The sequence below is a fragment of the Sceloporus undulatus genome, chromosome 8, assembly GCF_019175285.1.
Source record: "Sceloporus undulatus isolate JIND9_A2432 ecotype Alabama chromosome 8, SceUnd_v1.1, whole genome shotgun sequence".
In the NCBI taxonomy this organism is placed as follows: Eukaryota; Metazoa; Chordata; class Lepidosauria; order Squamata; family Phrynosomatidae; genus Sceloporus; species Sceloporus undulatus.
The window spans coordinates 10269572-10283654 of NC_056529.1; positions in this window are offsets into that span (position 1 = coordinate 10269572).

Sequence of the window (14083 nt, forward strand, 5' to 3'; positions counted from 1 at the left end):
GCAAGAGGGAGGCAATGGCAATGGAGGATAGCAATGGGCTTCTTTTCTTGTCTCAGGCAGTGGGATAGCAGGACCACATCTATTGAGGGCTGATCGTTTGTGTGGTGTGTGTCTAAACATTTACATTAAAAAGATCTAGTGCATTTCTTTCTCCCCTGCACTTCACTGATCTTCTCACAACACAAAGAAGAAAGGAGGTAGTTCATAGCATGTTTAGTCTCTAGGAATGAACAGATGTTGAGCAAACAAAGCCTTACTGGTCTCTACTTTTGTTACAGCTATGCTGATGATCAATTGTATGCACTTCACAGCATAGCTGCATTGGGAAGGATGTTTCAATCAAATGAAGCCACTGAGGGACCTAAGCAAATGGCTAAGATTTATTTTATTTTTTCAACTGGTGCAGTCCTTAAGGATGACACTTGATGCAGTATTTCAGACGCATCAACATGGCCTTGTATGAAACTCAGCAGTGGGCATTATTTCATTGTGATTGTAGAAAGTAGCTCAATAAATATATCCCAAACCGCCAAATGAGGGAATGGCAATGAATGACAAGGCCGGATGTCTTTGTAATTATTCTCTTTTTCCTTGGTATCATAGAATGGGGCTTGGAAGGATGACAAAATATCTCTTCTACTTTTGTCTCTTCTGTGCCAGCATACTTAAAGATGAGTCCACAGAGAGTCGCAGAGTTTTAGAACAGAAAAGATGTTGGAGTGTTATCTAGTGCCATGGAGTTTGCTGATGTTGTAGGAGAGGCTGTTCTCACTCTTCTAAAACAGGACCACATAGTCCGAAAAACCACAAAAACTATGGATGTCGGCCATGAAAGCCTTCGACTTCCATTGAAAGAACCTTTCCTGTAGCTCTCACAAAACCTGGGCAGGTTAACCTTCTGGTAGCTTGGACCTAAGAGTGATTTTTAAAAGGAGATCCTACTAGTTAAACTGAAACAAAGGAGGTCTGAAAAATGGAGAGTTGATTTGTAGGGCAATAAAGAAGGAAACAAGAGACGTCCACGTATCCATAGGATGAGGAACCAGGTGCGAATGGTGTGCTTGAGCATGAGCAAATTACAAGAGGCTACTTTGCAGAAGAAGGGTTAAGGTAAGAGGAAAAAGATGAACACTAAGAGGTGGCACCTTGGAATCTTGCTGTTGGGATTTGTCATTTAGTGGGGCTGGGATTGGGGTGGCATACCCTCAAACATTTCAACAGATGAAAACCAAGAAAATTGTGGCCAAGCAAATCCAAGTGTGGTCAAAATGGGGAAAGTGTGGGTTAGTTGGGACAAAAAGGGACAGTTGGAGATTATGTATGGAAAGGTCTAAGAAAAGAGATGGACTATTCTGAAAATTTATGTCTAAAAAAGCAGAGTAAAACAACCTAACAGCAATAATACTGTATTCTCTGACAAACGTAGCTTGAAATTTATTTGTTTTCCATTTCCTCATGAATAGGATGGGTTTAAATGGTTAAGCTTGGTCTTTCTCCTGCGGAAATATCTTTTTAAGGGTTTGGGCACTCACCCTGAGGCAAAGTCTTCATGGGGAGACCGTGACAGGGTGAACTGCGCATCTTCCCCAGGGGTATATGTGGGGGAGAAGACAACTCTTTCATTAGAACTCTAATAGCAACCTTTCCCTATTGTGCTTGTCAGCATACTTCCCCAAAGCCTTCAGTACACATCCAAGTGCCGCACAGACGCTGTTTATTATTTTCGCAGAGATAGCGGCAGAGCTAGGCCTGATTGGCTTTGCCACTGTCAGCAAAGAGCTCTTAGTGAGTGGTGTCATAGGTCTCCAGAGGGTTTATGGATCTAAACTTCCTTGAATTGGGCTTGACTGCATTAGAAGGGAATTACATGACACAGGCATTAAATGACTGGTTTATCTACTTGGCAGTGTTATCCAGTAGTCTGGCTTCTTTTACAGCTTGTTACTTAAAGACCACAGAGATCGTGGTGTGTCAGCTGACATGTCACCGTGTGAGAAATATCAAAATAAGCACGGGATTAAGTCGGGAAATAACATTAGAGAAGGTTCAGCAAAACTGGTTGCGAGACCTATTGGACAAGCCTTTTAAGCTTGACAGGTCTCTCTCTCTTTCTCTCTTACAGTCTATAGGAGAGCATTTGGATTGCTGCTCGCTTTATCTCATAAGAGAGTCTGGGAGAAGGCATCAGAAGAGGAAAAAAGAGACAGAGAAATAAACACAAACTGGATCTGAGTGTAAAATGGATTAATAAAAGTGCAGCTGCTATAAGGATGCACTGGGAAAATGCGTCTTTCAGAGGCAGCTGCATATCCTCCAACATTTCACAGATGAAATTTGGGACACATATGGCCAAGGAATATCAGAATGTGGTCAAAGTGGCAAATGTTATTAATGAGGAACAGCTGACAGTCTAGGAGAATCTGTAGCACTTTGCTTTTGCCTGAGTCTAAAGGGAAGGGCAAGATTCCACCTTCTCCTCTCCTCAACTCCCTTCCAGGTTAATTGAGTGAAAACTACTTTTGCACCTTGAACTCAGTTTGCAACACTGGAAGTAAGTTGAGGACAAAGGAGGAAATTCGGAGGAAGAAAGAGAAACATGGACATTTTAAAAGCATCTGAAAAACTGGGCTGATTAATCTAGACCATTCCTGCCATTTCAAGACAGTTGGAAATTAGGCACCTGTGAATATCTACAGAAATATAGTAAAACTGAACTATGATGATGATGATGATGCTTTATTTATATAGCGCTGTAGATTTATATAGCGCTGTACATACAAACAGTTAAATGGATAAAGTAAACCTGCCCATGGCGTGCAATCCAAGCAATAATAGCATAATACATAGAAATAATACACAACATCAGATCTATCCTTTTATGTCAGAGAATTGTTGAGGATCTTGGTGGATGAGATCTTTTCCTTCCTACATGAGGGAGGATCTCATTACCTCTGTATCTTTACTCCAAGGTAAGAGAGACTTGTGGGTTTTTCTTTTCCAAGTGCTTGAACAAACTTTGAATATCATACCTTGATTTGTCAGGATGGAGTCATAAGGGATAATTTGGTGTGCCATGTCTGTCAGAATGAATTGTACAGGATTGCAGTGAATTTTGATATTATCATGGATCTCCCAACAGTCAAGGAAAACCTTACACCCATATTCTTCTTGTTCATGTGGGACTATCTCTGTGCTACTGCATGAATACCTACGGATTATGATAATAGGTACAGAGGAAAGTGGGTGATGCTGTTGTATGTGTGAAGTAGCACTAAACTATCTAGGGCCTGTGGCTAGTAAATTAATGTGACTAGTCTTCTGGATTATCTAATGCTAGGGTTTTCAAGGCAAAATACATTTAGAAGTGGTTTAGCAGAGCTGCCTTCTGTGCAATACTACCATACCCTCCAATATTTCACAGATGAAAACCGGCATGTGGCCAAACAACATTGGAGTGTGGTCAGACTGGCAAAACTATTAATGGGGAAGAACATACAAGCTAGGAGAGGCTGCAACATTGAGTTTGCATGAGTCTGAAGGGAAGGGAAAAATTCCACCCAATCCTCTCCTCTCCCCTTCGCTCTCGTGAATTTTGCAGCTGGAACTCAGTTTGTAAGAACTGAAGCAAGCTGGGGACAAAGGGGGAATAGTGAGAAGAGGAGAAGAAATCTGAGGCATTTTAAAAGCAGCTGAAAAAGTGGGATGGCAGAGGATTGATCTGGACTGTCTCTGCCTTAGTGGATTGGAGGGTATGCACTACCAAGCATTAGCAAAGTGCCATTGCTATTGTCCCATTGGGTTATTCAAACCTTTTTTTAGTGCAACTATGCAGATAATCTCAACCACACATTCCAGTTTTGTTGTTCACACTATTTTATCTGAACTGCCTCTATGTGCATATCTGCATGTTCTGTTGCTCACGCATGTCAGCACTGCAGACAAAATTGGAGTCTATTCAGATGAATTTGAAACATGTTTAAGGCCTGCAGAGTTTTATCTCAGTTTATCCTGGCTCTATTCGCATCAGTTATTCACTGAGTGGACAATGCAAATCTTTCTGGAAAACTTGGAAAACTCCCTGAGATTGATTCAGTGGTTTTTTTGGCATGCCCCTCCCAGCTTGCTCAGGTGCATTCAAAATGCATATGAACAACAAAGATTCAACCCATATTCTACTGGGATTATTTTCACTGTCTGAATAACCCCTGAGAGATCCTCTGCCAGCATCATGTCCCAGTAACTTTGCCTTCTGGAGCTTCTCCACAACAACAACAACATATTCTGGAATTAATGTGTTGCATTCTTGCTCAAGTGCAACAACAAAAATAGGGAGGCAAACTTGATAAACTCAGTGTGAACATGAAACATCTAAAGTTGGATGAAATACAATTGATAATTGGTTCTAAATATGTGATATATTTTGGAGTAAATCAGACCTTCCTAATGGTGTAACTTGCTTACAACTGGAGGGGTGTGTGTGCATCTTGCTTATTACTAATGTTTGTTTCCCCCTTAAAATGTCAAGTGCTCATATATTTTGTTGCCGTGCTTCTGTATGCACATGTGTTCTCTGCTCCTTTTACAGCAAATGGAAATTGTACAACTCTACCCATTGTTTTACATTCTTCAGGAAAAGCACATTTCTGCACCTGCGAGAAAATTTCAAGAGGGAAAAGGGATCATGCTGTCTTCTTCCTAGCCCTTTATGCACTGTGTTGAATACAAAAAAGTCATAATCTCAGCATTAGCAGCCACTGGCAAAACCTTCCATTAGTGTCAAACTGTATGTTTTCCCACTGGGCTGTGACACTTGCTGGACCACAGGGCATGGCGAGGGACACTGATTTAGGGTGATTTATGAAACAAGTGTACAGAATTCTGGAGAGCCACTGGCGGTATAGAATATGGATTCTGTCATAATGTATCGCACCCCCCCCTCCATGTTGCTATTGGCAGCTAGGAAGTCAAAGAGCAGATAAAGCATTTTCCTAATATAAGAGGTGTGTGTGTTTGTAGGGGGTTAAAAAAAAGAAGGAGAAAAAGAAACAGGGAAAGCAAATGTATAGTAAATGAGTATAATGTCCACATTTAGTATAGCTTGGATATAGCTTCTGTCATGAGACAGATGACCAGGAACCAGATGTTTTGGACATCTGCTTTAAACCTGTGGGGATGGTGAGATGGAGAGAAAGACCTCCTTTGAGGACCATAAGACCTGGACAAACTCATATGGGGAGATTTGTTGTTGTTATTGTTGTTATTGTTGTTGTTGTTGTTGTTGTGTGCCTTCAAGTCATTTATGACTTATGGTAACCCTAAGGCAAACCTTTCATAGAGGTTTTCAAGTAGTTTGGATCTAAGCTATATTGTCGAAGATGCTCCCAGCACACTGGATTCCCTACAAACCTCCACCAGTTGATCTTGCGTTTCAGCTGGGAGCACCAATATTTTTTCTTTCTTCCAAACTCTCAGTTGCTAACATTGGTACTGAGGAGGGCTGCCAGACCCTTTGCTTGAGTGCCCACCCACTCTTTCTTTCCCTTCTTTCTTCTCCCATTTCAGTATTCTCCGCTCCTGATGAAGAAGGGGGCAAAGGGGGCATTTTCTCCTGCTTTCTCCTGCCAGTTTCTGGCTGGAGTATACTGGGGCATTTCTTCCACAAGTGACCATAAAGGTGGGCTTCAAAAATCATGACTCTTTCTCAAGTGCTAGTATTTTGTGGGATGCTTTTTTCCCTTGTTTACTCTCCCTTTCTGATCTCTTCCCTCTGGTAATCCTTTAACATAAAAAAATTGCATGTGAACTCTTTGCAAATGGAAGCACTTCAGGAGGCATGGGCACCATGAAAGGTTGGTAAATTGGACCCCACACATGAAGGCGGCATGGTGGTGAAGAGACGTCTGTACCCTTCCCACCCCTTTCTTCAGTGTGGAAGAGATAGTTACAAAGTTTAGGGATTTGAGTTTAGGAATGTAGGAGCAGTTCAGGAGTGTGGTGGAGGAATCGGAGTTGGAGTTGTAAGGTTGCCTCAGCCACAGGCTGGGAATGTGAAAGGTTTTTGTTGGCAATGTTACTGTTTGAAGAGAGTTTTCAAGAAAAGGTTGCAACCCCCCCCCCCCAAATATTGCCTTAGGACTTTGTTTTAGGTGACCCATCTTTGATGTTTCACCATGGAATAATGAGACCAGACAAACAGATTGGGTTGATAATGGGCCACTTTTATTGACCTAATTAAATATTTGTAAATCCTGGAAGACCACAAAAGGGGGGAGCAACCTGGTTGGGGATCAGCTGGGGCAGGTGTCATTATCTGACAACCTCCCCAGCCTTCCCTCGGGCGAAAACACCTGCCCCCCTGTAGAGCAGTCCATTTGACTGGACTACTCCCCAGACTGGACCTCTGGTGGAAGGCAGACCCAGGTACCCTCACCCAAGCCGTGTAACTTTAGGAGTGGGGGCCAAAATCCCAGGTCTACCTCAAGGATCGAGTCTTTCCCCACCTCCGGGCCGTGGTAACCCTAGAAAGGTGGTTCCGGAGCTCTACCTACACCACAAGGGGGTGCCACGGTGTACGCCGAACTCTCACATTCCCCCCACTACCTGCCAAATGATATCCTATTTATAGCCGCCACCCTTAGCCAATTGTCCCGTTATCTCCCCTGGCTGCAGTGTGGAGTAGGCGAAAAACCCCTTGGAAAGAGGGGAGAAAATTCCTACTCGGCCCCGAAGCGACCAGCAATGCCCACACTACACCGAGGGCGGGAGGGTGGGGCACGCTTCTCAAGCTGCAGAGAGGGGGCATGGAGGATCGGGGCTCTCCTTAAGTTGGTTACAGCCCCGCCCCTATGAAACGTCATGGTGCGGAGCACCACCCCCAGAGGACCCAGGCCTCATTCCATTGGTCCATCAAATTGGGGTCCCTCCCTGCCATTGCTGTGCAGTGCTGGCATTTTGGGACCCTCTTCCTTGGAAAGGCGAGGAGGGAGAGATTGAGACAGAAAGAAAGAAGGCAAAGGCTGGCTGGCTGTCAGTTCTTCTGTTGCGCAGCTACTCAGCCTGGCCTTTCTGCACAGCACAGTGGCCTTGTGCCAGGCAATGTGCCAGGCAACTTGGATTTTGCCAATTCAAAATGATCTTAACAGATTAGAGAGTTGGGCCAAAGCTAATAAGAATTTCAACTGGTAGAAATGTAAGGTATGTAGGCTGAAAAAAAGAAAGAAAGAAAAAAGAAAAAAAAAGACACAGATATAGGATGGGTAACATCTGGTTTGAGAGCAGTACATGCGAAAGGGATCTGGAAGTCTTAGTAGTCCACAGGCTGATCATGAGTCAACAGTGTGATGCAGCTGCTAAAAAAGCCAATATGATTCTAGGCTGCAACAATGGGAATGTAGTGTCTAGACTGAGGGAAGTAGCAATACCACTCTATTCTGCTTTGGCTAGACCTCACCTGGAATATTGTGGCTAGGTTGGGGCACCAAAATTCAAGGATATAGAAAAGCTGAAATGTGTCTCAGAATCCTTTAGCCAACATGATGACTAGGTGTTTCTGGAAGCTACACATCAAACAGTAATGTAAAAGGTCCTTGGTTCACTTCTTGGCATCCACAATGAAAGGATACCATTTCAGGTGGTGAAAAAGTCCCTATGTCTGAGATGCTGAAGAGCTGCTATCAGAGTAGACAGTCATAGGCTAGATAAACAAATAGTTCTACATGGGATAAGGGTCCCTCTCCAACTGTCTCAGCTTGGCAGGGACTGTCCTGATTGATCCTTTGTCATCTCACTTTTTCAGCTGCTTTTAAAATGTCCCAATTTCTCTCTCTTCCTCCCACCTTCCCCCTTTGCACCTTAGTTGGTACAAACTGAGTTCAAATGGCAAAAAGTAATTTTCAATCAGTTAATTCAGTGTGGAGAAGAGACAGAGGGGATGGAATCCTGGCCTTCCCTATAGGCTCAGGCAAAAGCAAACTGCTGCGGCCTTTCCTAGTTTGTCTGTTCTTCTTCACTAATAGCTATTGTTTTCTTCACCTCACTCTGATATTGATTGGTCACACATCCCAGTTTAGGCGACTTTTAGGTGGGAGGTGGCATTGACAGCAAAATGCAAGCAATACTATCCAACTGCATCCTGGAAGAGGATTCAAACTGAGCAAGGTAAGTCACATTTTTTAGCTGAGCGAAAAACTCCTTTGTTAATTCTCTCTCTCTACCCCTGGCCTCTGGTAGTAATGTTTGTCAATGGCCAAGAAAAGGGTGCTGATAATGGCTTGGTAGACAAAATGCTCAGGATCCATGCCTGAGAACTGGGATGTGAGATGAGAAAGAGTGTGAGGTGTGCTAATGGCAACAATTTGAGACCCATGGTATGATGTGGCCCATCATTTCAGTAGATATGAAACAGACACAGCTTTTTAACAGACCAAATCTTTATAATTTCTTCTTGGATGAAGTCTTACCCATCTGGGTATCTTTTGCATTAGCTCAAGTTATTTTTAGCATACGTGATCATATCCCAGACTTGTCTAATTTTTGTAGGATTCTTTCCAAGGTGACATGATAATAGAGCAAACTTGTAGTGGTTAGTGACCTTCTCTAGCAGTAATTTCTTCCTCTGGGCATTGAAATTGATTTCCCCCCCTCATCTTGGCATGTGAAGATTCAAAGCGTGCCCCTTGCCCCAACTCCCAAGAGTATACCGTGGCATCAAAGCAGAATGTGTGTGAGTGCTACAGCTTCTAGGGCATTTGTCATGGCAGTGGGAGGGCTAACAGGAAGACTGGAGCCAGCTCAGGCTGTTACTTACAGTATTGTGACAATCTGTTTGGAAAATGATGAATTCTTTTGAGGCTGCAGTGTTGACACTGGGGCTTTCCTCTCCAGGCAAACAGTGTATGAAGCCATCAGAACCATGCCTGGGCTGAACCACTTCTCCTGTGAACGTCAAATTTGGCCCTTGGTATCTAGAGTCATTATTTAGTTCCCTGCATCAGTAGTATCCCTGGGTACAAATCTAACTTACATATAGGTGAATAATTGCCACCCACCAGTTTGAGGAAAAGTCAAGTACCACGTTCTGGGCCAAAGCTGAATTGAGGGCAAAAACCTGTCCTCAACTTGCCCTCACTGGACAAGATGTTAGCATTATATTACCAATAAGCAACATATGCATTTTACACAGTCTAGGAATCGTGGTTTAAATTGATTGCCACAGCTCAGAAATCTACTTTTAAAAAGTGGTTGTTCCTGTTATTTGTTGTAGTGTTTCAAAAATAATTCAGTGTTATTGCTCACCAGAATTCTTAAGCAGGAAGCTGTGTTATTTTTTGGGCTGCTTGTTACTATTCCATTTTTTCCTTACTTAGAAAACTGCCACTTAGGAATAAGAAATCCCCACCATGTTTCCGCTGGAAATGTCTAAAAATGCATTTTAAAGTAACTTTTAAAAAGCAACCCTAGAAGCCTGTAATCCTAGAAGCCCACTGGGGAAGGAGACAGTATTTTGGAAGGCAGTTCATCAAGGGTTGGAGATAATAGCCAAACTGTTATAGATGGAACAAGGCAAATCATGCAAGGGCCCAACAGTGGGAGGGAGAAATCTTTACACAGGCAGCTAGGGGGGAGGACCTATGGTCTTAGATGTCTCTACACTAATGCACAGAACATGGAGAATAAACAAGATGAGCTTGAACTCCTAGCACAACAAAGCAAATGCAATTAAACTATTTTGATATTTGCTGGAAGTCCAGCTCAGCCAAAACTTTAAGGTCTAGCGAACTCCTCACTTGCCTGGAAGACAATTTCATTGTCCAAAAGGTACAAGAGGCAGCAAGGGGATCAGCTGTTTTAGATCTGATCCTAACCAACAGGGATGACCTGGTTTATAGAGTGCAAGTGGTGGGATCCTTAAGTGAAAGTGATCATATTCTCCTGGAGTTTGTTATACAGTGGAAAGGAGAAGCCAAGCATAGTCAGACATGCATTCTAGATTTCAGGAAAGCAGGATGCTGACCCTATTGTAACTAGTATGCCTGCCTGTATGCCTGCCTGCACAGGCAAAATAAACAGCATCTTCCTCCAGAATCCCTTCTTGAGTATAAATCAACAGTAAAAGAGGAAGAAAGGGAGAAACCAGATAAGAACAGATTGCATACTTGTAACTACTTCTTTAAGAGGATATCTCTGAATGCACACACTGGAGGTGTTCTGCACCTGTGTGGTAGATCCTTGGAACCTTCTAGATTAGAATTGCTATGTTTTGGTGGTAACTCTGCCCACCCTTAGTAGATACTCCTCCCTATTCCCACTCAAATCCCTCAATTCCAGAGATAGTAACCGGAACCCGAGAGGCAGGATACCACAGAGAAGAAGATGGGCAGGGGTGTGTGAGTTCATGGATGACCACCCAACGAACCACAGTTCCAATAGAAGAACCATGGATGACCACTTGAAGAACACCACCCCCTGATCTGGGACAATGAAGATACTGGTGCATCATACAGTGCAGCACCATACTGATAATGAAGGAGAGGTACGATAAAGTTTGCTTCAATACCGTATGTTTCAAAAATGCAATTGCTGTGTTGTAGAAGCCTTGTGTGATAATCTCCTTGGAAAATGTATAGGAATTTGAGGAAGATCACTATCGGGAAGGTCTCTCCAACTAAGACATGGCCAGCCAGTGATAGACTGCTTGCTTTTTCATTTCTAGTGGGTGGGCAATACAATTTTCTTATTATGACAGTTTCTCCTATTGCTAAATACATGATATTACTTGAAACCTGCAGAGGAATCTTCATTACCCAGATCTCCTGCAGAGAATTCAAGCGTACACTCTCATTACTGCTGCATTGTCCATAGATTGTTGCCAAAGTCAGGCTATTCTTGAAATAACCATAGACCAGTTTGAATGTTTGGCAGAAATTGACCACATGTTTTTTTGGAAAGTAATCTTCCCCATCACTCAGTGTGTTTTTAATGTCACCAAATATGACGTGATTCTTGAATCCGATTTGTACTTAAAAGGGTAGCTTCATCTGCACACTTGGCCTGTGGTTGTGTAATAATATTCCCATTTATCTACACTTCCAATTATGAAGTGTTATTGATGTGTTTTCAGGACATTGAGTAAATTAGGTACAGTTTTAGGTTTGAAAGGATCACTCCTGTATGTGTGGCTGTCTCCTTATTTGCCTAGTGCATCTGCTCTGCCCCCAGTGCCTATGTGTATTCACATATGGCTATATTGAGCCCAATTCCTGTATAGGTCAGTGGTTGGCATTCTGTTAGTGATATGTACATGAGTACATCCACTTTATGCCTCTATATATCTGTTGTTGCTGCTGTTGATAGTGCTGGTATTCCATACATTGGAATGGTAGTTCCATACATTGCAGCAACCCAACCTATTCTTGACTCAAGAGCAGCTGACGGATTTTAAGGGTTTTAAAGACTTTTTGGGTGCAATTACGAAGCTCTGCAACCCCGATTCAAGCTGTTTAAAACAATTTTTAAAACTTCTTGGTTTCAGAGCTCCGAAACTCTGCAAAATTTTGTCTAATTGAATGATAATGATCACTTTTGGCTGTGATATATGAATTATGTTTTTCCGCACTAAGGTCCAAAACACACAGCAGAAATAATCCAGTTTGAGACCACTTTAACTACCCTGGCTCAGTGCTAGAGAATCCTGGAATTGTAGTTTATTTTGATACAAGAGCTCCCTGACAGTGAAGGTTAAATGTCTCACAAAACTACAGTTCCCAGAATTCCCTAGCATTGAGCGTGGGCAGTTAAAGCGGTCTCAAAGTGCATTATTTCTGCAGTGCATTTTGGACCTGAATCTTCATGTTGAGTCAATTGCAGTTGTTCCTAATCATTGCTTGCTTGTGGATTTCAGTCTTACGTTTTATGATTATCTTGTATGAATGCCTGTTACAGTTTTATATATAGTAATATTACTGACTTGAACAACATTCCTTTACTATCATTTATTTTAAAACAGAAACAAAAGATTGACTTAATCCACTCTAAGAAAGCCTAGAGTCCTCTGAAACCTTCTTCCTTTGTGCTGAGAACCTATGAAAATAACTGTGATTACTTCATTTTTTCCCCATCATAAAATCAGAAATGCTGCTTCTCAGGAGAAGACTGGTCTAGTAACCTTTTCTTTTTGTGTGAACAGAAAATGAATCCCTCATTTCGAGGCCACAGCACTGGTCAGTATTATCACCGCTGTTGCTTTAAGTCCCCCCCTTCAATCTTGCAATCCTGTCCCACACATGGGATAGCAACCCCCATTAACCGGGCCGGTGGAATGGGATTTAATGAATCATTGAAAAAGATGCCGTGCGTGTGTGTTTCATCAATAATGCAAAGTTTTAATTGCAACTTGAACGCTGGAGCTTTATGAAGATTGTCCTTCGGAATGTTTGCTTTGCAAAATAATTGGTATCTCCCTGTGAGATAAGGGCAGTATTAGTCACAAGATGTAATTCTGACAGCAAATTTTACACTTAGAGACAAAAGAACAAAAGAAAAGCCTGGTGGTATGGTGACAGTGTGTTTTTTGAGGAGCAGAAACGCAGATCTCAGGCCTCAGGGCTGGTGCAAATTGATCCTATCATGAACTGAGTGTACGAAGGATACACAGAACCATTCTTTGAGCAAATCATTTGTCCGTGCTCCTTGACTGGTGTAGAAGGTAGAACTCTTAAGCTGGGCCTGAATAACTTGTGCTAACTGAACTGCTAGGCTGGCCCTGTCATTAGATAGAGTGGGACAAGTGCTTCAAGAAATGGTGCCTTGTGACTTCCATGTCATTGGGGCAGTGAATCCACTCTGAATTTTAAAATTGAAAGGAGCTGTCCAGGGCGGTGAGCATCCCCCAATATGTTTAAAGGAACTATCCAAGGTGCTAAACATTGGGAGGATGCTCAGTGTGATGTACTGGACTTGTGTTTAAAATGGGGTTGTGTTTATTAGAGAAATTAAGATAAGATAATAGCAATAGCAATAGCAAGTACATTTCTATACTCCTTATCAGTAAACTAGGACACCTTAATCAGTTTCACAATATGGAAGCCAATTGACCCCAACAAGCTGGGTACTCATTTTACTGACTTACAAAAGGATGGAAGGCTGAGTGACCTTGGAGCCCTGCCTGGGATTGAACTCACAACCTTGTGGCCACTGTGCCACCAGGCAGATAAGTCTGTGTATATTTGTTTGCTGTTGTGTGTCTTCACTTCCAAGTTATGGCAACTCTATCATGGGATGTTCTTGGCGTGATTCTTCAGAGGGGGCTTGCCATTGCCATCCTCTGAGGCTGAGAACGTGTGACTTGACCAAGGCCACCCAGTGGGTTTCCATGGCTGAGTGCAGATTTGTCCCTCTAGGGACATAGACCAATGCTGAAACCGCTATACCACACTGTCTCTGGGAGTGACTGGTGATTGGCTGAGCAATGGAATGGGATTTTAAAAAGAGATTCCACCACTGTCTGAGCATCATTAGTTCCAGTTTCTGTAAGGCTATCCTTCCAACACTGCAGGAAGAATGAGGCGCTCAAAACTGATGGCCCATATGTAGACATGAATGTGTGTTCCAATTGCAAATATTGTCATACTGCACCTGAAAGTAGCTGATAGGCAGACTGCAATATTAAGAATGCCAAAAAAAGGCTTGATCTGATTTTCCTTCAGGTTGTATAAATCTTTTGCACTTTATTTCTCCTCCTTTTCCAAAAATTGGAACAGGAGATAGAAAGAGATTAAAATCATATTGACGCTATCTTAGAATGCTAGAATCATAGAGCTGGAAGAGACCTCAAGGGCCATCCAGTCCAGTCTGTTGCCATCCAGGAATGCACAACCAAAGCAGCTTTGACAGAAGGCCTTCCCACCCAACAGTCTCTGAACCTCCAAAGAAGGAGACTTTGCCACACTCTAAGGCAGCATGTTCCACCATTGAACATCTCTTACTGTCATGCAATTGGGCTGAGGCAAGACAATTAACCCATTGCTATAATGTTATCACAGAATCATATGATAAGCATCTCATAAGAAAAGAAAATCAAGAGTTC